At 28.3% G+C, this 25,326-nt stretch overlaps 1 protein-coding gene across 3 annotated transcripts in view; it reads right to left on the bottom strand.

The window, feature by feature from the left end:
* LOC129984558 (uncharacterized) overlaps positions 1 to 25,326 on the bottom strand; it is a 233,463-nt gene that overhangs the window by 162,361 nt on the left and 45,776 nt on the right. The window contains exon 1 of one of the 3 annotated variants that reach the window (XM_056094469.1): positions 7,677 to 7,994. The exons of the other annotated variants lie outside the window; for them this stretch is intronic. The gene's annotated coding sequence lies outside the window, so the exon portion shown is untranslated. Of the gene's footprint in view, positions 1 to 7,676; positions 7,995 to 25,326 lie in introns of those variants that run through there. 3 annotated transcript variants of the gene reach the window in all.

Here is a 25,326-nt window from a genome sequence, read left to right on the forward strand (position 1 = left end):
AATTGAATCCGCATCATGAACTTGACAGTCTCGCAGATAGCGGAAGATGTTTATAAATTATCCATACTTTGTGCCGAAACGAGTGCTTTCGACCAGACTTATGTTCACGTTACATAATCGCCACTAAACGTGTTTTTATCATACAAATGATAGAAATGCTTTTGAACGATCATTTTAAATTTTAAATTCTTTACTACAAGTAGTAATAAATTTGAATTGAAATAAAGGATTGTCATTGAATTAAAGGATTATCATTTCATAAATAATAACGTGGGGCAAAAATTTTATTCAGTATCAGAATTTTGTTGCTTGTTTCTGAAGATTTTAATTTCATAAAAGTAATAAACAAAATATAGATAAATAAATACAGCAAAATAATAGTGTAGAAAAGCAAGATACCATCGATACTATAGTATAAACTGAATCTGCAAATAAATCTAAAAAGTTTATAACAACTATAAAGCAATTCAAAAGAATACGATTAAGCTAGTTTAAGTATGTTTTCTTAAATTAAAATTCAGTTTTTTTCGCTGTAATGGCTCATACTCAAACCAAGCCCTTCTCATTTTTAAATAAATTAAACATAATAAATTATTACAAATAAATGAAAACGCTATAATAATTCTGAAATTATCTAATGACTCTGAAAAGTGTTGGATATAAATTCTCTGGATTAATCTGAATAATTCGAAAAACGAGTCCCAAAATATTTTTCAATCAATTCTTTATCAGATTTTCACTTATTATAATTTTAAACTGCAAGCAGGATTATGCGTTATTCCTTTAAAAAGATTGTAAATTTTATAATAAAAATAAACTAATCTGCTAAAATACACAAAAATGTAAATCAATTTTCACTCTGCAAACTAAATATTTATGTCTTTTGAAATCCATATAATCATACCTAAAATCATCAAAAACTACACAAGCAAATTTCATAACTTCTGCTTTTATACATCAAAATCCGTTGTTACTGCCTGAAGAAATAAAATACTCATATTTTTAATAAAATTCATAAAATTACGAATTTATTACACGATACTGAATGGAAATAACTCCGTTCAAATCGATGCACACAATGAAGTAATGGAAATGGGAAAATTGAGTATATACATAAGTGTTACATTCATAGTGAAGCGAATGTTTTCAAGTGCAAATACAAAACTAACTTCAGCGTAGAGAGTAAATAAAGTTATGAATGAACCGCTCGGCTGCAACTGATATATTTAGAGCAATAATGAATTATGCATCATTTCCTGACGGCTTATAATTCAACTCTGCTATAAATATTCATTTCACAGTATCTGTCAGGTGTAAGCAATGTGATCGTAGATATAATGCTAGGTTTCGGATCAATCGATTACACATTTTAGAAGTAACACGAATGGCGTTAATTCATCAAAAGGTAGATATCAGGTATCTTTTTTTCAATCAGATATACCTGTCTTTAATTACAGTTGATAATTTACATTATAATATCATACGTAATTTGAAATATTGTAAGTATACTAGAAGATGTTTTTTTATTAAATCTGAGAATTTTGCTGCTTTAAAATTTGAACCGAAACTCGTAAGATATACATAATTCAAAACTCAATGTATTAACTAGAGTAGCTACATGTGAATTAGACAATCATAATTGCGAAAATTAATCCTTAAGGATTAAATAACATTGGTTAGATTCATGTTTACAAGATAAAGTGCTTCGAACTACTTCAAATTTGTAATCAAATATTCATCTTTCCTTTACAAATCGTAACAATAAGAAAAGGTAGCAAATTTATTATTTTTTTAATAGAAGCTTTTATTTCGGAAGTTTCATGTTCGCAAGTTTGAAATTTTGTAATCGATTTTTCATTTACTGCCAAGCACTACGGTGTTCTGAAACTTTGAATAATTAATGGATTTTGATGGCAGAATATTTTAATTTTAGCGCTTTTAATTATGAATAATTGTCATAGTCTAATTAAAATTTGATTTTACAGAGGAGGAGCATTCCATTAAATTTGAGAAATATTAGTTTTTAGAATCCATAATGTGTATAATGGTGAATTACGAAATATTAAAAACTAAAATGCAGAAAATAATTGAATTTTTTTTAAATATGTAGTAAGAGAAGGCAGGAAATAATATTGCTTTAAAACGAAAATCGATAGCATTATTAAAAAAAATTAAAATACGAAACAATCATATAAAAGTAATTATTAACAATTGAAAGTTAAAAATGACTTCAGGTTATTGGAAGTTAAAAATGACTTCAGGTTATTGGAAGTTAAAAATGACTTCAGGTTATTGGAAGTTAAAAATGACTTCAGGTTATTGGAAGTTAAAAATGACTTCAGGTTATTGGAAGTTAAAAATGACTTCAGGTTATTGGAAGTTAAAAATGACTTCAGGTTATTGGAAGTTAAAAATGACTTCAGGTTATTGGAAGTTAAAAATGACTTCAGGTTATTGGAAGTTAAAAATGACTTCAGGTTATTGGAAGTTAAAAATGACTTCAGGTTATTGGAAGTTAAAAATGACTTCAGGTTATTGGAAGTTAAATTATATTAAAAATGAAATTAAAATTCTAATTTATTTAGAGAATTGACCATTTTAAATTTTATTTTGTCAAAAAGAAAAAAATTATTTTAAAAATAAGAATACTATCAATGGAAAGTATATTTATTCTAATCTTATCGAATATGAATGTGTATGTATAGATTATCCACAAGTTAAAATACTTATTTTTAGAAATATTAATAGTGAAACAATTTTCTTCTAGACGAAATTTTATGATTTTTTTTAGATAACGGATAAAAATTTAAGTTGGAAGACTTAATACAGTTGTCTTTACTGCTTATGTAAGGCGTTGTAATGCCGTGAGTAAATCGTAAATTCCCGAAAACAGGTAGTTATTTCATGCTTTCAACAATGATTAAAAACTAATATATATATATATATAAAGATTAACAATAAATATATTTTTTGAAATAAAACGCTCATATCCATGTACTAAAAAGAAAAATGAAATTATCAAAAAAACGGTCAAGACAAAAATTGTAAAAGCATGAGGCATAAATAACAATAAGGGTAGATTATAAAGCAGCTATAAAGAAAATAAATGAATACAATTAAACAAAAATTCTCACACATTCATTTGAAATACAGTATGAATGAAATTACTACTTCAATAAGCTTTAACTTTTCGATCTACTCGTAACATTTTTACGATATTTATTTTTACTTTCCGATTTTGCCAAAATTTATCTTTTCTTTCTAATGTACGTTTTTTGTACGTGTTTTAACGTTAACGTGTTTTTGTACGTAATGTACGTGTTTTGAATTACGTATACTGAGAAGAATTCTGTAAATTTTATTTTAATAAATTAATTTTTTTGAAATCTATTAATACAGATATATATTAGATTATCTATTTTTTAGGGGGAAGGGGTAAAATAAGGCACTAGTATTAAGTAAAACGTTTTTTCGAACTCTCAAGGTGTATATTCTTAACGATGTGAAAGCGGAATCTTGAAAAACGTTTTCCTATGAAAATCGATCTTTATTTATGCTTTCATTATATATGCGCTTTCTCTTTATACCAGACAAAAACTCAATAACAAAATATTTTGTATGTAACGCAAAATATAAACATCGTACGGAATGGCAGGATTTATTATGTAAAGCATATGCTTAGTAATGCAATACGATGCGATGCGATATTTAATTACATTTTACATAATGTATGCAGTTTCTTTATCACAAAACAGTGCAGACAGTATTAGAATCCCTTACTAAATCGAAAATATAGAAATAAAAAGTAGCAAATAAATATTTTAATATTTTTTTTTATTTTGCAAATAATGAATAATTAACTTAATATTTTAAAAGACTGGGATCAATGAATTTTTAAAAACACTTTACAATATGCATCGGTTCATAACAATAAACTATTCATTATTATAATAGATTATATTTTATAAATTATATAGATATATATATATATATATATTATATAGATTACATTTTGCTTAATCATTATTAAATCCAAAATCAATGAATTTACTAAATTGCAATTTAAATTTCTATGGGGTCACTATTTTTCCTATTTGAGGTTCTGAAAATTAAAAAAAAACATTCGGAATGTTCTTATTTATTTCAATTAATTGTTTTACAGTTTCACCAAAGTTTGTTTAACGAATGCTTTAAAAAATTGTTTTTAAATCGAAAAGATTTCTCATTTCTTGTTCACACCTCAATCGAATTCAGAATTTCATTTCACGGTTCTCAACAAATTGAAAAAAACATTATATTTATTTCTTTAACTGCTCAAAATATAGTGAGTGGTCTTACCATATCGTAACAAAATATCAAATATAAAAAAATTAATCCAAATTTTATTTGAAATGACATTAAAATTCTTTCTATTCTTAATTCTTTACATATATTGAACTTTTCCCATATCTGTTTACAAGTACATTAAAACAAAATTAATGAAAATTATGTGTTCTTTTTAAAACGACAGAAATTAATATAAGAGAAAAAAATTAAAACGATAAATTTTTTAAAACTTACACGAAATAAATTTTTTCATGGGTTCTCAACTCATATATTGAGATAAGGTTAGAAGGGAACGACAGTCAATTTTTCCGGTTATCTTCAGAGCATTGCCTTCTATTTAGTGATTTAAAATTAAAGTTACAAATGTGTTTACAACGTAAAAAAAATATTTAAATTATTTCTAATATTTGAAATTCGGTGGAAAGCGCACAGCACCTCCATCTTCCATTTTTCCCATTAATATTTTTTATACTAAAAATAAAGTAATATGCTTCGTAATGTAGATTTCTTAATGTATCTTTAAAATGGCTGTAACTGTTTCTACTTGCAGCTTTAAAAAAAAAAGTCGGTTAATCGTAGCATTTATCAGAATTAATCGTGACTTCGCGCGTTTTTGTAACATTTATGTGTTGAAATTATCATCTATAAAAAAGTTATTTGGACCGATCGATATAAATAACGGATTAATTGGACATAAAATCGATAGGAAAATCAAGATAGGCATAAAATCTGAATTATTCTAAATTTTCGACAGATATACTTTAATGTTTTCAAGAATCAATGTTTTGAGGTCCAAATTTTACTGTAATATAAATATAAGATTATAATTGGGTTGCTTTCGTCTATATATGAATCTACAGGGTACTTAAAATGTTTAAGTATTCTGATCATTTTTTTTTAAATTTTCAATTTTATTTACATAGTCAAAAATTCGAAATTCGATTCACGTATTGAATATCTCAAAAAAAGACAAGCAGTTAAATAACACTATCAAAGACATGCTTTATAACTTAGATTAATTAATCTACAACAATTCACATTTGTTGATAAACCAAGGTTACAGATAGAAATTTATGATTTATTTTGTTTCTATTTATATACTACTTTTTTTCAAAAACCAACTAGTTTCAAATACTCATTTGGAACGACACAAAGAATATAAAAGGTGAAAACAACTAACATGGACAATCCTACAAATTTTTTCAAGCATTCGAATCTGCTATAAATGTCAATGCGGTAGTGATTTACATTCGACATCAAGCTGTGAAGACAGGTTACATTAACTGAATAACTACAGTTGTAAAATGTGAAACTACTGTAAAATAACGCTTTAGGGTTAAGTAAAATTATTAGATTTTCTGATATTCAATCTAATTTGGTAGGGTCGACAAAAATTATTGGACAAAATCAAAAATAGATTTTAAAAATTAAAACGATGAAAAGTTAAATAATAAAACTTTTTTTAAAAGTAAGAAAAATTAAAGCAATATAAATAGCATACTTTTACTGTTATTTTATGTTTCTTATTAATATTCATCTACATTGATAACGTTAAAGAGATCATATTCTGTCAACATTAAAATTGTAAAATAGAATTGTTTAAAATAGATTTTTTAAATGAACTTTCAATGGATAATTAAAAAATGGAAGCAAATCTAGTACATTTAAATCTAAATTCCGAAAAAAAAAACAGTCCAAAGTCAAGATTGCCCTAATTGATGCAAGACATCAGATAATTCTAGATTAACCCCAAAGGAAAATTCGATGATTCCATAAAACAAACAGTGGATTTCATAAACAAACTTCTTATCGGAAATTCAACACAACAGATATACAACACAGGGTTTTAAAAAATTCGAAGAATTTTAGATAATGAAACCTGGATTGCTGGTATGGAGGCGTAATGTTGATAAATTTTGAAAAGGTCCAGAACAGTAGTTTATTTTTTCTTTATCTATTAAATATAACACTATAAGGTCATTGTATATTTACTAATTATTATCTATCCATGCCGATACGATTAACTTTCGATATTAAACATATTGAAACTTGAATAGCTATATAACATTATTAATACTGTTATATATAGCTGACGAGCTATGTAACAGCATGTATTCCGAACATAAAAGGAAAGCCAACTATTTCAAATGAAAATCCAAATTTTTACACCAAGATAAAAAAAAAAAGAAGAAATAATAAAGTGGTTAAGAAATATAAAACAACATTAAAGAAGTAATAAATAAGAATTCTATAATATATGATAATCCTAAATAAATGAATTGAATCCTTTATCATAAATTTACTACTATTTCAATTTCTAGAAGCAATCTTTTTTTTTTCTTAGGGCAAAGATATTGATTTAAATCACCAGTAATTCTTGAGAACAGTGGGTACCGTATAGTATTCGATTCCACCCACTATTTCCCATGAAAAAAATAATCCCATCTTCATTAATATGTACAAAACGCATTTTGGAATTTCTAGTAGTGTTTATAAAAAATACAAATTGTTTCTTCTAAATTTAAACCACTTAAAATAAAAAAACAAATGGTTACGAAATCAGGATTGCAATCATAACTATTATCATGGATCATGATTCAGTGCTTTGTTAATCATCAGTTAATCATCATTATTTGAGAAAGTCCAATTAGAACTTAAAATTAAAAAAATATGGCGTGGAGCATATATATTTGAAAAGAAACCATAAAATATAATTTTAATAATAATACACAAACTGTTTCAAGAATACTCATTTTAAATAACATCAAGAGAGCATCAAAAAAGAGTATTGTGCTATTAAAAATATCGAAACTATGTTAATAAATTTTAGATTCTTAAAAATTAAGATTTAAAAGCAAATATGAAAAATTTCGCATAATTTCCATCATAAGAATGTTTTGTGATAATTAAAGTGTCAAGATCTACCAATATAAGAAATATTTGCTTCCAAGTTCAAAAAAATAAATGCCGTCCGTTAACAGTGCTCACTGGTTTAAATTCAAAATAATTAAAATAAGAAAAATATTTTTCAATACATTATTTTTATCTTCAGAACAACAAAAATACATAAGAAATAATCATAGAAAGAAAAAAAAAAATCTTAAGGCAGAAAACTATGAATTTCCCACCATCAAAATATACTGATACGATCAAAAATAAATAAATAAATATAGAATAATCCTACAGAAACAATTCATACACCAATTATGAGTTTCGCTTCCAAAACCACAAATCAGCCTGCTGGAAAATTTCCAAACACAAGAGAGATAAATATAATGACACCTTGGAAAAAGAAGAAAAAAAAAAGGCGTCGAAGAAAAAGAACTCTTTGCTACAGAATAAACGCTTACCTGTAATTCATGCATAGATAACAGAACCTCTCTACTTGTGAATGATCATCACATCTGACGATTTACACTGCGGTTCCACTATCCTTCCCATCGTCCATTGCGGATACCAGACGATCCCCAGCTGATCACGTGACGTCGAATTCGGACGGAACTATTGTCAATTTGATTTTGAGACCGATATTCTTCGCTTTTTATTTAAATGACCAGAAAGCGCTCTTCCTGACGAAGCGAGGATGAAAAGACGTTCTGGAGGGAGTTTTCCTTCTTTTGTGCTTTTACTTTTTTTTCTTCTCACTCTCTGTGAAAAGGTCAAAGAGGCGCATTGAAGACTGCTCTTCAGGTTTGCCATAAGGATGCGCGTTTTCACGCCAAAGGCGAGGGATTGCTTCGCCAAAAAAGTCGCCATGAGAGACACGCCTACGAACCGAAAACGAAATGCTACTGTTTGTTGAAAGAAAAGACGGACGGATTTCGAAACCGAAAATATACTTTGAGAAAAAATAACATTGGTTGATGACAAAAAAAGAAAATAATTATTAAATTTGATTTGATGTTCACTTTTTTTTTTGTTTTCATTTTAATTCAAACCGAAATCTTATTACATTCTATATATCTCTTTAAAGAAATAAAATTCATTTGACTGTTACAGTTTTTACTCTCAGAATTCAGATTATCCATTTCATGAAATACTGAAAAGTATTAACTGTCTAGTTACCTTTTTATTATTGGTTATTAAATGAAAAGTTTATTTATATTACAATCAAAGTTGCATTTTCAAAATCAAGACTTTCAACGATCTGACATGAATTTTCCAACACCAAAAGAATAAAGTAAGATGTTGCCACAAAATAATTCAAAGTAATTCTCACTTCATCAGATTTAAAAGGAATTACCTGTTTTACTCTAATTAAATAAATAAAAAAAATAATGTCTAACTAAGGGGGAGAGTGTCCAGTTCTCTTATGCAATGACACAAGAAATTTAGTTAAAATTGAACATTTTTTTTACTAAATAAATCGGTTATTTATATGTTTAACCCTTTGCAATCCGATGGTGCTTCGCGCTCACCATTCAAAACGGTGCATCATTTTCAGGTTTTATTTATTTATTTTACAATTTCGATTGCTGAAAACGCCTGCAGAATGGTAAAAAGATGTAGATTAAATTTTCAGAGAAATTCAACTTAAAACAATTTATATATATATATATATATATATATATATATATATTGGAACAATAAACAAACCCTTGTATTAGATGAATAATTATTTATCGGATTACTTTTCGACTGTAAAGGGTTAATTTTTGAAAGGGCTTAGATGCATGCCTAATTAATAAATTTTTAACCAGTTTCTATACCAGAGCGTACAGGGGAAAAATGCTGGAAAAAGATCTCTTTAAGTCTCCTATATGCCATAAAAATGCTTTTAACAGTTGCCTGGTTGTCTCACATAGTCTTTATTGTCTGCGACAAAGCTTATCTTTAACGTTACAATGAGACGACGCCAGGAGTATGTCTAGGACATTGTCTTTGAAGAAAACGGGAATATTGACGTTTCAGCTTTCCCTATCACAAATGGAGAGTTGCGACCGGATGATAAAAATTATAAAACCATCTGTCCGCGAATCCTTAATATAATAAAGGCATCAAACACAGACTTTGTGACAGAAGCGACCTGATTATTTATTTCATTTTTTACAATGCGTGTAAGATAGTCTAATGATAATAATACAAACCATTCAAAAGAAAAAAAATATTCCTTGAATGCAATTTAAAATCAATTTAGCCATTCTCGAAGTTTTGTAGCATACAGAATCCGAAATCAAAACACCTATGCTTTTAAATAAATCATTCTCCGTGATTTTTATAACCAATTTAAAAAAGAAAAGTAAGCAGCTGTTTTATTGGGTGTTTTAAAAACAATAATTCTTAGTAAATAAATTGCTATGCACAAAGCATAATGATACTAACCGTAGTAATAAATATTGCATTTTCGAACATCCAGAATGTGCCTTCTGAATTTCGTGGGCGAACTCTCGTGTTCCACCTGCCGTCCGAGCATGTCCAGTCACGAATTCACGTCACGAACTCTGACCTATTGTTATCTGACCCATTATGATTTAGTGATGAGATTTTCTTTTCGGAATTAGTTTATTTAAGGAGAAGAAAACAAAACAATTTTCGAAAAGATTTGTATACAAAAGAAAATGGCCACTCGTTTCCAATGTCTTGAGTTTATCTTTTTGATATTCCAACCAACCATGGAAGCGAAAATGTACACAAGACTAGAAATTTCCAGCTTCTGTTAGTTCGATGGTAAAATTAAAACAGTGATAATGTTAATTGCAAGCTAATAATTAATTCATTATTTCCATTGTGTGAAAATAAAATGTTTTGAAAAGTGTCTAAGAGATATTCTACGAAAAAAATATGAAAGTCAAAATTTTAAAGTAAAGTAAGTAATTAATTCAATAATCAGTCTGGAATTATATATCATTCATTAATTTTAATAATGGATGCTAAGTAGTTCCAGTTAAATAATAATAATCTCCAATTATAATGTTAAATAAAAAAAAAGCTGCAACAACTTTAAACTAAAAAACTTATTTATATAGCAGTACACAGACATACGAGTTCATTAATATTTAAAAAATACTAATTAAAATATTAATCAGTAGTTGGGAGTTTTATATCAAACCTTTTTTTAAGATTTAAATCATTTATAAGAGCTGCGAATACATTTTATGATTTTTCCATGTCGCGTAAATGTAACTTTTGTCATAATTAATACTTCATATTCCAGACTATCAACAAATTTTTAATTTTATTTTGTATGCCTAATTAAGTTTTCGTGCACACTAAGAAAGAGGAAAAACTTTTTAATGGAAATGATTATTTTCATTAATATTTTTTTAATTAAAAGTTTTACTTTCAACTGCCATTTAAACCTTGTTGTCGGAATTACATATTTCTTGTTCTTGTGAATACTGTTGTGAAGAATTAATGATGATTGGAATGACGACGATGAGGATTAGGTTATATGTTAATAATAACATATATGAAGATCTCTTATCAAAACGATACTTTTAAATACTATTGAGTTAAGAAGAGGTAAAGTGCGATTTTTTTATTTATACTACGTTTTCGTTTTACATATTCTTCTAGAATTCATTCAGAAAAAGGAAAAAGAAGGGACTTTTTAATTATCTAGGAACCTAGGAAAAGGGAAAAACTTTTTAATTAAAATAATTTATTTCATTAATAACTTTTAAAATTTTTGGTCCCAACTGCCAACTGCTTGCCGTTGGAATTAAATATTTCTTGTTCTTGTGAATAAGTCATAAAAAAACTATCAGATTATGAAGATATATGATTAAAGCGATGTTTTTAAATATTGTTGAGTTATAAAGCGATTGAGCAAAATTTGTTGATATTTATACTGCTTTTCCGTTTTGCATATTCTTCTAACATTAGCAGACGATAATAGTATTTTAAACCTTATATTACTGTAAAATTCTCATTCGTCATTAAGTTATTTAGTTGTATGAGAAGAAAGAATAATCTACACTAAATTGTATCAAGTACAGCTAACCTTTCAATCTTACGCCATGGAAAATAGTTAAAATACACCCTTTTTAATTATAATCTCATCTAGCTGGAAAATATCTTAATGAATTACTTAGCGATAAGTTTCATCGAGATACGAAACCTAATCCCGGATCAATAAGTTTATATTTCGAGTCAGTAAGTTTAATATGTCTGGAGCCAATAAATTTAAAATTTTTACAAAATTCTAGGCAATTAATTTTGAATAAAGCAACACATAAATAGAGGGCAAAAATTACGTAATTCCTCCCCCCTCAAAAAAAATAATAAAAACAAAAAACTCGTTTTTAAAAATCGTTTGGAGTTTGCTATCAAACAAAGAATTCAAAGAATGAAGAATTTTTCACCGTTTTCTTTTTATTAATATAAAAGAGTTCCTGTTCGTATCAGAAGAAAGAAAAAAAAAAACATTTTATTCCTCATCAGCTACTGTAATCAAAATAAAGTTTTAAATCAAAGAAAAGATTTAAAAGATCATTTATTATCATAGTCCAATTGCTCTTTCTGATGTTTTCATTTAAGATGCACTTGTAATACAGCGGAACAAACGCTTACGGTACATTAAAACCTGGCGCTTATCCAAAATCATTCCTATAAAACGTTTCTAGTTTCATAAAAGCTTACTCTGTAGCTGGTGATCTCTGGGGTATTTAAAGCTAGAATAGCAAATTTAGCGGAGGGTAAACGGTCGGATATTCATTTAATGTAAATAAAACGGGAAACGAAGCTTTTAGAACTTGTCCAATAATGAGACGCGGTTTAATGCAGGCACTGGGTTTCCTTTCAAGTGTAATGGCTGGATATGTATTCATTGCGAAAAATGTTCTGCAGTGGCGTTTGAAATGTAAATATAAAACGAAGAAGCTTCATTTCAATGAAAATATCGCGTATAGAATATAAATCTATCATTTTTTTTTTTCATCTTTACATTTTTTATCGTGATTTCAAAAGATAGAAATTTTGTTATAAAAATTTCTTCCGCTCGTACTTCATAAAGGTTGGGAGAAAAGTAAAGCAATACTTATATAAATAAGTAAAATATATAACGATTCACAAAGGTGTTTTTTAAAACATTCATATATAAAACTTCAAAGTCTAAACTTTTCTCTGAATTAGTTTTTGAATGCACTTCAAAGTACATTTTATATTTAAAAGCTAATGAGCTACTAAAAAATAAAATCTATTTTTTACATACATAAAAAATGTTCACTTTTAGATGCATCTATTTCATCACATTCAAACTAATTGACATCCTATCATTAAACCGAATAAATTTTAGCAATATAAATTTCTTCTCAAAATCATATTGGCAAAATTTATTATTTTTAAAAGTAAAGAATCTTTTACAGTATGAATTTTAGTTTACAGTCAGTAATAGTTAAAAAACATAAATATATAAGCAATAGACATACAAAAAAAGAATTGAATGGAATTATACATCTCAGTACTTTTTTAAATGGAAATTAAAGAGTTCGATTTGTAATTCTTTTATTTAAATGAACATTTTTTATGAAAAATCGAAAACGTAAAATAGAAAATTTGAAAAGATGTGTATACTTTTTGTAACGTAAAAAATCTATTTTATTATCTTAATAATGAAAAAATTTTACCAATTTTTTTTTCCTTGCACCTCATAAACAAGTATTATGTGAACAGTAGACGTCGTGTCTAAACAGTTCTTTGCTTTTTCCCATAGTTACAAAATTAGATTTGTCTTCTTTTATTAGTATATTAACAAAATCACCAGTTTTTACCAGTATTAACAAAATTACAATGAAATGTCTCGTTATTACCAAAATTACTCAAAGGTCTTAATAGTATCAAACATCCACTTTGATCCACTGAACATTGGAAATATTAAGACAACCAAAATCTTGAAACTTAAGAAATGAAAATCCTTACATATACATAGTTTTTCATAATTTCAAGAATTATTCATGACAAATTTGAAGAAAATCGAGCTATGTGTTTGACCATGATCGCGTTACAGACGAGTTAAGACAGGATCTCGCTTCTTTTCTACCAAAAACCTTTTCTTAATTTTTAATATAAAAATTTTTCAATATTGGAATATCCTACCGATTTTTTTTCAAAGCATCTGGGCTAAAATGTAACAATTAAATATACATAAAATTATTTCACTTCACATTATAAATATTTTGTACCATGTAATAAAACAAGAACAAAATATCTAAACCAGAAAGCAACGATCGAACAGGTGAAATGGAAAAGAATATCACATGTTTGCCAAATCGATTGCTCTTCAACCGTCACAGTTCTATTTTTCTCCACCCACCCTCACCCACGTAGAAAAAAAGAGATCACCGGCAGATGATTTTTATTTCTTCTTTTACAATTCTAGATTATTCTTTCAAAAGATTACATTGGTTGATTTTTCTATTCTTCTCCTCCCCCCCCTCCCATGTCTTTTTTTAAACCGAAATGTCATTTAAAAAAATAGAAAGAGATAACAAATAGGATTATACATATAAATTTATGTGATGATATACAAAATATGCAACATGATTATTAAATTTGCCGCCATTTTCTTCCATTCAAAGCTTTATTTTTATTTTTTTATCAATTCGTTGGTTTTGAAAGTTAGTGTAAATGTAGAAAATTAAAAAATCATAGTTTTTTTTTTTTTTAGATCATCACAAAATTCTTTTTTTTTTTTTAAATTTCGTTTTGTTTTTTCAAAAAAAAAAAAAAATCGCCGAGTTCCCGCCTTTTTTCTTACCTTCAGTTTCCTTTTCTCTGGTATTCTTTTTCTATACGAACAGTCAAATTAAAAATACAAGATGTTATTAAAGTTTTTTTTCCCTTTCTAAAAAGAGAAACCGTGTAACTCCAAGCTACGTCAGCTTTAGTTCAATAACTCATTCAACAAAGTGAGCTCCATTAATGATGAAATTCGACAAAAATATTGATTTCCGTAAGAAAATGATCAATCAATAAAATCCATTTCCATCTCTGACGTTTAACATGTCAATCAATGACTGTCTTTTTTATTTCTAAATTGAGAGATTTAAACTTTTTTCTTTTAATAACCTAGATTTTAAACACTAAAGCAATAAAAAAACATACTTTGCTAAATGCTAAGCCTTTTTTTTTATTATTATTCTTTCAATATTTTAAAAATACTATCATCAAATGCTTCTTATATACAGTGAAATACATGGTAATCCGCGAGTCATAGATTGATGATAATATAATGACATATACATTTCGTAACTTTAATTGTTTATAAAATAAATGGTTCATGTTATTTATTTATTTTATTTAAATTTGATTACCTCTTTCTTATTGTTATTTATTTTGAACTATCCGCAACATGAAAAAGTAAGAAATTTATTTCTATCATCCTTTGTTATATAGATATTTGTTGCACTATAAATAGATAATTTCTTGATAATTCACGAATGCCTTGGAAGTTTAGATATTTCTCTGGAATATTTCGAGACCTTTTTCTTTCTTTCATTCGCGTGCTTTTGTAAAATGTCAACGTAACACTATCATTCTGCGAGTGGCTTAGTTGAAAAATCCTCGTACAGACTGAAATTTTGAAATATAGTTGACTCTCAGTAACATGAAGAAATGCCAGGAAAAGGGCCTAATTGGTTGATATCTCTTTTAAAATAAAAAAAGACACTTTAATAGCAATATACATTTATTACGCAAATTATTAGAAAATGTACCAAATTATTCTAAAAATTTTATTAATATTAATTTAATATACATTATAAAATATAATTCAAAATCATATTACTTATGTTGCACCCAGATCATAATAAATCGCATGTAATGATTTATTTTCCTTTTAACGCCTGTATTCGAAATTTTCATTTCCTTTTTTTTTTTTTTTTTTTTCTTTTGAAAATGCTGGCTTAGAAGAGGAATCGAATACGTGTAATGAAAAATTAGTGAAAGTCTGTAATATAATCAGCTTTCTGAGAATTTTCTTAAGAGAATAAAATGAAAATCAATAAAATATATTTGAAATACTCAGAAGTTATTTCTCAAGGTGATAGATATTTCTTTGGGGTAGAAAAATTTAGAGTAGATTATGTCCTAGACATATTCATAGACACAGGTTTCGAATACACAGTACCCATCTTCTATTACCTCTGGCATCTCCATCGCGAACGAATACATAGAAAAGAAAAGTTGATTGGTCTTTGTTTTCCCTTAAACCAAATAACTATCAAAAGGTATTAGTAGAAACTACCACGCATGCGTAACTCTAAGTTACGTCATCACTAAACGTAATGTAATGTAATATGCATGCGTTGAATCCATCTGGTCTTTTTTGGAATCTCTCTTTTGCTGGCAAATAATGATGAATATATCAAAACTTAAGAAATTTAACAATAGAAAATGGATCTATTAAACTCCACAAACACGCAGTGAATCTAACCTCGATGAATTATTTTTATGAGGATACTTGAAATTGAATATTTATATAGCAAATTGCAATCAATGAAATCAATGTGTTTGGATATGTTTGTATTTTGGTGATATTTCTATTTAAATATTTTATTTTGTTTTATTTTGCGTATCACCCAGTATATTTTGTTATTATATTATATTACTGCGTATGGCAACCAGTTTTATTTCTAATACCATTGAATTTGTCTCTTTGTGAATGGCAACGTTGCTGTAGAAAGAATTCTGAATCCATGGCCACATTGTGCTGTTGGCATATTTTTCTATCTCCTTATTTATATGCCGTCCTCGTCTTTAATAGGAAAACAAATTGCTGTGTGTGCAAAAAATCTCATCTTTTAATCCAAAGTGACTATAACGCTTCAATTTAAAACAATCACATCCTTATGACATATTTAGGACCGGTGCCAGTTCCATTGGTCGATTTATCAGCAGTGCTTGAACAATAAAAGTCATTAGGTTTAACAATTCTAGCGACTGATAAAGTTCTACATTTCTATATATCAATACGAGCTATACAATTCTGATATCAGCCAATTATTATTCATGTAACAGTTGTTAAAAATGTGCATTTTTTTGGATCACTCTTATTGTGATTGCTTGGAAAATGTATTCCATTGCAATACATTTTTTTCTCCCTTCACGTATTAAGTATTTTATTCATTTATCTATCATCAAATATTTCATATTATGAAATAAATCTTTCTTACATGTGGGGAAACCTATATTTCGCAGTCTCTAGACTCATAAATAAAAGAAGAAAAAAGAAATGGTATCCTCTTAACAAACCGGCGAGTGTGGTCTCCCAAAAACTTTCTAGCATATTCTCTAATAAAGGTGTTATCCCAGAGGACACCTTGCAGAGCATTGGCGTACAATAGCTACGAAATATTAATCTTTGGCGCGAATGTAGCCTTTTTACTAAATTTGTCGTGTCAAATTTGGCGATTTTTTTTTTTATGATTACTCCTTGACATTCAGTTAGTAGTATTCAAAAATCGAGTTTGTTTTTAGACAATTTTTTCCACACGACTGAAACAAAAAACTGACCCAAAGCTACATTTGTAGCCACAAAATTCATTTGCTAAATTTCACATATTTAAGTCATTGCGTCTTTGAATTACCACATTTACATATTTCTAAAAGTACAGACCGACAGACAGTCAAACGCATTTTGAATTTGGTTCAAAATTTGAGAGATATCTAGACTCTATATTCAATTCTGTGTATCGAATTTTATTTATCTGGTTCTCTTTGTTTAGTAGTGTGTTAAATTATATTCGCGCAGCCGGATAGACAGACTACCTCTAAACGGATTTTTCTCAAAATTTGATAAAAATCTGCAAATTTGGTGTGAAGACTGTAAACCAAATTTCATCCCTCTAGAACAAAACGTTTTTGAGTCATCTTTGTCACAGTCAGACGATCGAACATATTCCAAAAATGTGATTTTCGAACTAAAACACGGAGATTCGTCAAAATCTCGAGTTCGAATTTTCTGACGTTACTATACTTTCTCTTTACTGCATATACGAGAAAATAAAAATGGGATTATATTTTTGGATCAATTGTATTTGTGATTGCTGGGAAAATGCATTTCATTGCAATACAATTTTTTTCTCTCTTTTCAGGTATTACGTATTTTATTCATTTATCTATCATTAAATATTTCATACTATGAAACAAACATTTCTTACATGTGAGGACACCTACATTTCTCGGATCTCTATTTACATAAATAAAAGAAGAAGAAAAAAGAAACGATATTCTCTTAACAAAAAAGAAATGGTTTCATTTCAAACTTCCGATGCTAAGGATGAATGCAATTAAGCATTCATAATTCCGTTATCCTAAATGAATTTCCCATTCATCTTGGAAGGTAAGCGGGGCTCTTTGACAAGGAAGTTGAGGAATTTCCGACCGTTGGATGCTCCGCATTTCTATGGGCCTCCTGTACTGAGTGATTACCGCAGAATGCGTGAAAAGACATTGCTAGAATGGTTGGGCGAGAGTTTTCTATAAATGAGTTTCCGTGCGTCTTGATTTGTTTATATACGGAGCCGAGTAGAATCTGGCTTTGTTTAGCGTATAAAAGAATTTTGCTGGTAATGTGTAACGATTAAATAGAGTTTAGCCTTTCATCCATTGCTTTTGATTTAGTTTTGTCGATTAACTTAGGAATGATGATTCTTCAACAGAAATAGGACTCCTGCTATAAGATTAATCCTCTTTGAAAAACTTGTAGCGTTTTTTTTTTAATTTAGGCACTAAAAAAGGACATTTTTTTTTATTATTACAGTACTTTTTATACGAAATTTCATATAGAATATTAATTTTTACGAAATTATATTGTCCCATCTTTAGTAATAAGGATAAAAAGAACGAGAACCAGATGTTATACATGACATTCTAGTTTCATTTCATTATTTCAAACAATTTTTTTAATGAAAAAAACTATAATCCACTCTTGAATTACGGAACTTTTTCTGTAATTTACTTTAATCAATATGCGGGTGCCTGTGGATATTTAGGGCCATCGGATTTATTTTTTACAAAATTATGTTGCCCCATCGTTAGCGAGAAGCAGGAACTAGGTCCAAACATCACATTATTGTTTGATTTCATTATTTCAAACAATTTTTTTTAATGAAAAAGTACTAGAATCCACTCTTTAGTCACTGGAATTTTTTATGTAATTCAGTTTGGCTAATATGTGGGTACCTGTTGATATTTAGGGCGCTCAGATTTACTTAGCAATTTTCAGGTGACTGCTTCTAGTTCAAATCCGATACTGATTCCACATATGATGCTTGTTAATATTTACTGCACCCGGGTTTTATCGCCAAGCAACCGAGACATATCGCCACAATTACTTACTTTATATAGAAGAAGACATGATAACGCCAAGATCGTCACTGCCCCTTGTATATAAAGCAAATAATCGTGGCGATATATCTCAGTTGCTTGTCGATAACACCCGAGGGCAGTAAATATCAATAAGCACCATATGTGGAATCAGTATGGGATTTGACTAGAAACATAAATTCTTATGCAGTTAATGTCTGAACCACAATCGGCTCAAATTTGTAAACAGGACTGTTAAAAAGAAACCGCTGCCCCTCACCCTGCAGCACAGAGATTGCTTATGAAATCAAAGCTGAAATCAAGATGAATCCATGTTTCCATTTCGTTCTGAAGCTATACGAAGGAAGTTGGGAAACACATCATATATTCGAGGCTTCAATCATGGTCAGGTTGCGCGGACTTTTCAGTGGTTTCCAACAAACGAAATATTAGTGCAAGCAAATTTCTGTTGAAAGTCTTCCTGGAGGACAACCTATCGCCATAAATAAAAGATCAATCAGATTTCTACCTCAGATATTATACCAAGACAAACCGGATCTGTGACCAACAGAAGTTGTCACATTTCCTTCTGTATCAGAAATCCTTGGTTCAAAAATTTGACTTATTATTCTAAACGAAACAGGACAAGTAAACAACAGAATAAGACTTTGTGACAGTAAGGGTGCCAAAATTTAAATTCTGTCAGGGAAGACGAATAAAGTCAATAAATCATGCCAATTAAGTTAAAATACATTTAATGAAATAAAAGGACATGATTTACAAGGGGACAAAACTATTTGGGACAATAACATTTAATTACAAATATAAATTAAAATTATACTCGGGGACGCACATGTTCACCGCTTACTTCCAAAACTTGAACTAATTATTTATTTCAACGGCCGCTAGAGGGCCAATGAAAACAGTTACGGTTACAACTTTTAATTGAATCAAAACAACACTTATCTGAAACACAGACGGTATCGTTTAATTAAACTGTTCAGGTGTAATGAAGCGATTAGTTGATCAAATTAATACAAATAAGCATAAGATTATGAGAAAAATAAATAATTACATCAAGAAAATAGGCTAAAAATTGAACAAGGATAACCTTAGATCAATAAAATTAAGTTTGATTCATACCATTCATTGATGTCAAACAAACGGATGGTTAAAATTAGAGAATTTTTGTTGAGAGCATCATTGATTAAAAAAAAAAAAAAAGTGGTTATAAAATTACAAAATGTCGGTGGTAAATAGCACAAAATTTAAGGAAACGAATTATGTAAATAATATATGCAGAAAGATATTGATTTTTAATGCTTTGGGATCATTTTAAGAGTAAGTTGCTGTTGCATGAAGAGTGCAGAAAAAACTCAGTCTGTCCATTAAATAAGATGAATAACAATGGCCAACAAAAATATCTATGCTTTGTTGTGACTTATGGCACTTTACAAGCCCGCTGACATTTAAGCCGAGTGAGCGTTCCTTGTTTTTACAATACCGCCATCTAGGGCCAAGAGTACGACTTAGCTACTTCATGCATCACAGTTGCTTTCACAACTCCTTTACTAAATTGTTTTGTAGTTATTTTTGATAATTCCTGAATATATTTTTACGTTTGTTTGATGTTGCGTGACATGTCCATGTCATATCGGGTGGAGGCTAGACTTAAGTTTAAAGTTAATTTTTCCTCTTGGATATTATGCCACGGACAACGCTGTGCGGATACTGCTAGTTTATATTATATATATATATATTCATTATATGGTTTGTCCATGAAATGTCCCGGTTATTTATTTATTTTTTTTTGACAAAAGCAATATTGTTTTAATAAATTTAATAAAGGTGGCCGAAAACTTTTGGCATTAAATCAGTTTCTCTATCAGCGAGAAAATAAAGATAAGGTATTGCAAAAGCAAAGCAGCTTTTATAAAACTGGAAAGCAATATTATTTTTGAGCAAAATTTTTGTAAAAATCTTTTATTGGAAACTGCAAAAAATAAAAATGCTACATTGTAAGTATTATCTTATGTATCCTTTTGGGGGAAAATGCAATCTAGTAACTGATTGATATTTCAAAGTACTGATACGAACAATTCTGGTTCTGCAAGGAATTACTTTCCATCGGATCCATTTCTATAGAAAAACGTTTCTCTACTTTTTATCAATATTACATATAGAAAAATCTAACTCAATATTTGAAATGGATCTTTTCTATCAATTGCGGAAGTAATAGAAAAAAAATTGGAGTTGTAAACTGAAAAATGCATTTTCTTCATTTTTTTTTTCCTGTTGCATTTCACCATTCATTTTATTTGGTTTCTAAATTCAAGAAAGAACTCAAATTTCTTTGCGAAAAAAAATCAGATTTCATCCATTTTTTAAAAAATAAAATCTATAAATGCTTAAAATAATTTGCATGAAAATCGTTTGCTTGATTATCATCTTAGGCATATTAATTGATTTTTATTCTCAATGTTAAACGAAATAAATGAAATGATTAAAAAACGACTATATCGTTGCAATTTTAATGATTACGCATACTTACAGAATAGAAAATATATTAATTTAACTATAAGCAACATTTGTTTAAAAAGTTGTTTCCATTTGATTAATTGGATTTTTGAGAATTCATTTCTTTGCAACAAATAATCATCACACAGTCCTATTGGAAGTAAAAGCAGAACGGGGGGGGGGACGAAAACCACTAAGCAAACTGCCATTCTAAAGAATCTCGTAAAAATTTGGTTCGGAAAAATAATTTTTTTTTAAAGTAGGAAGTTATGTACATAAAAAAGCAACCATTTTTTTTTTTCTTTTTTTCTCTTTTTTTTAAACTTTTGCTTCAGTTGCTCTTCTAAGCTTTAATTAGGTGGAACCAAATCATCACTTTAAAATTTAAAAAAATGAAAGCATCTTCCTTTTGACTTTTCGTATACTTCAATTTAAGAGTGCCACTTGGAGCATGCAATCAATGATCTTACTTATATTTGTATCTGAAATTATTTTAAAAGCATCAAAAATTGCTTCCGTTGACATAATGTCACCAGATTCATGTTTTTGGGAATAATATTGATATTCCGAAGAAATCAATTTTCACACCATTTTGAATTTTAAAATAATTATCTGCATATTGAGACCAGTTGGATTGTCAGATTAATTTCACTACAGAAGAGTTTCATATTTTTAAAATGATATTTTAAATCAGCCATGGTGCCTTTTACACAGTTAAATATATTTAACATTTTCTTAGAAATGAATGGAGAATAAAAGCGGGAATCGCTAAAATATAATTATCGCCAATAAAAAAAATATTCGCCAAATTATGTTAAAGTTTATGTTAACTTCAGTTTCAGCATTGGCTTTATGCTTCATTTAATTCAAGTAGTATAATGCATTTTATTAAACTATCGAGCTTACAAATACAGTGATAGACTTACAGGTATATTTTCGAACATTTTTTAACTCTAAAGAAGGTATAAAATGTTAGCATTCAAAATCTCGCGCGCAAATTTCTTTTCTAGTTTCAATCTGGATGAACACTTAAAATTATTTGTCTAGTTTTTAATAACACAAATTCGTTCAATCAGTCTTCTTATTAATCCTACATAAAAACCAAATATAGATCCGAATTACGACAAGATAGCCAAAAAAAATAGCTATGTTGTGTTATTTATTGCTTTTATCGCCTTAAAAGTTCATATATTTCGCAAAATATTTTTTTTTAACGCAGAAAGTAAATAAATAAATAGAACCGCAAATCTAAGCATTGCGAAACATTGTTTTGAAAGGGGAAAAAACACAGAGAACGAATACTTTCTTTACACTCTTTTGAAAGTTTTTAACAGAAAAGAAAAATTAGTTAGGAAATTCTTAAGCGCTTGTTAATAGTTATTAATTTCATCTAAAACTACTTCAACAAAGCAGTTTTTTTCCCTCCAAATTCTATTCCTAAATTGAAGTTAAAAACAACTTTTTTCCAAACGATGAATAAAAATTGACTCAAGAAAATTAACATCGAGTAAAATGTTAATTAAATCTTGAAAAATTTATCAAGATTTACGTGCACAAAGAAGTGGGGGAAAAAATTATGGTTGAATAATTATTAGAATGAAAAGCCAGGCACTACATTTCTTTAAAAATAAAACTTCTTCAGAAGAGAAAGGATGCTTTTAAAATAAATGAAAATGAATTTTATAGTTATATTTTTCATAATTGAAACTTCTGAACCAAGTAAATTTTAAACAGTTCCAATTTTTTTTAATGTTTAACATTTTTTTTTTGACGATTAAAATACTTTCTTTCTCTTTGTACATTTCGTATTCGAGAAATTAAAAATTTTCATTGTTACTTAATTTTTCTGGAGAGTATTTATTTTATCGTTTGCTTATTTTTTAAACTTTTGCTCATATATCATTTGCTATGTTTAAGTCTTTCTATAAGTCAGGAATATAAATTTATATCTCCTTTTTTTTTTAACTTACTTAAGTAGACTAGAATTTTTTTTATTCCAATAATTAGAAGGTAAGGATCAAGTAGGGAAAAACAGTTAAACTCTCCGATTATCTCAATTTATATAATATATTTGTTAGTTTTATTATATCACTAAAAATAAAATGAATGCTCATATACCAAAAATTAATAATGTTCAAATAAGCTGTTAAATGAATTATAAAACTTAACTGCAATCGTTCATCAAAACAGTAAACCAGCGGGTTGTCTCCCAAAAATTTTCTCTAATATACTTGGCATGCCAGAACGCGTCTTACATGGCATTGGCTTAAATAGTTACGGAATATAAATTTTCGGCGTGAATTTAGCATTTTTACAGAATCTATCGAGTCACACTTGGCGACTTATTTGGCGATTAATCCCTAATATTCGTTAATAATATCCAAAGATCGAATTTGTGTTTAATACACGTTTTTGTCTACCGATTGAAACACAAATTTGACATAAAACTGCACATGTAGTTAGAAAATCTCATACCAGATTTCATACATTTAAAACATTGCATTTTCGAGTGTACGCCGTTTGCTTGTTTTTGAAAGTACAGACCGACAGACAGTCAATCCGTAGCTGGATTTCATTCAAAATTTGACAGGTATCTAGACTACAGACGTTAAATATGTGTACCGAATCTATCTAGCTCTTTTCGTTTTGTAATTATTGTGTTAATTAAATTCATACAGCCGGACAGAGTGACTTTCTCTGAACGGAGTTTACTCAAAATTTGATAGAAATCTGCAAATTTACTGCTAAGACCACATACCAAATTTCAATCCTCTAGCTCAAAACGTTTTTGAGTTATCTTTGTCACAGTCAGACAGACGGACATTTTCCAAAAACTTGTTTTTTGAATTTATGGAGATTTAAAATGTGGACGAACATTCGTCAAAATCTCGAGTTCGAATTTTTCAACGATTACTATATTTTCTCTATAGTATGTACACGAGAAAGTGAAAATACTTTAGATAAAGTAAAAGGTTTTGAAGGAGAATTCTTCAAAATTTATTGTTAAACTAGTCTTGTTGATCTTTTTGTAGTTAATATGAATTAATTAAATCTTACAATACCAGGCACTGTATTTAAATCTGAAGCAAACCCGAGAAATAGTATTTAAAATATAATAAATTTGGAACATTTTTCACCCTAGAATGACGAGAAAAATAAATTCGATGATAAAAGATAAATTAAAATTATTGTTCTTTTTCATAGAATTTCTTAAGAGTCTCAGAATTTCGATTAAATCAATTATCTAAAAGAAGCACAGGGCAATTATTGCACAGTTAAATTATTTTTTTTATAAAGTAAAATATTTTAAGTATTATTTCATTTGTCGTCTGCCAAATATTACGATTTCACCCATCAAACGAAATCAACATTGCAGAAGACGGAATGTCCATCAAAAATGTCACCATTTGTCATCCAGTTTTAGCAAGTCAAGAGAGCAGCTGCTAGAAATACACTTACTGCTTGTCTGAACTTTAAACTTATAGGCTCTAAGAGTTTTAAAAAAAAGAAAAAGAGAAATGTTTTCGTTCGAGAAAGGTGGGGAGGAGTGAAGCAGTAAAAAGGAGAAGATTAGAGGGTGGGTGAGTGGGAGCAAAATGTTCTCGAATAAAAAAAATAAATAAAAATAAACCAAATAAAATAACACATCGGAAAGAAATACGTTTGATTCCAAGAGCAGAAAAAGTTTAGTAGAAAATTGTTCCAGTTTTGAAAAAAAAAAAAAAAAAGCTGGAGAGGGAGGGTACGTAACTAGTTACCTATAAACTTGAAAGAAAGAAAACTTGTGCATGTTTTATAATACTTGTAAAAGATTAAACAATTTTATTTGAGCAAAACTTTTATGATAACTGAAGAGTTGTACAAAACAATTGGTTTTAGTCCAGCGTTTTATAATACTTGCAAAGTATTAAACAATTTTATTTGAACAAAATGTTTATGATTATATAATTTTATGATAACTGAAGAATTGTGCAAAACAATTGGTTTTATACCAAAGTTCTCCCCCCCCCCTACTGTACTTGACGTGCAAAGGATTAAATTTTATTTAAAAAAAAACGATTATGATAACTGAAGAATTGTACAAAACCATCGGTTTTATACCAAAGTTTCCCCCCCCTTAAAGCAAAAATTTATGATAACTGAAGAATTGTACAAAACAATTGGTTTATACCAAAGTTTTTTCCCCCTTACTGTACTTGCAAAGGATTAAATAATTTTATTTGAGCAAAAAGTTTA

Source organism: Argiope bruennichi, chromosome 9, assembly GCF_947563725.1.
Source record: "Argiope bruennichi chromosome 9, qqArgBrue1.1, whole genome shotgun sequence".
Taxonomy (NCBI): Eukaryota; Metazoa; Arthropoda; class Arachnida; order Araneae; family Araneidae; genus Argiope; species Argiope bruennichi.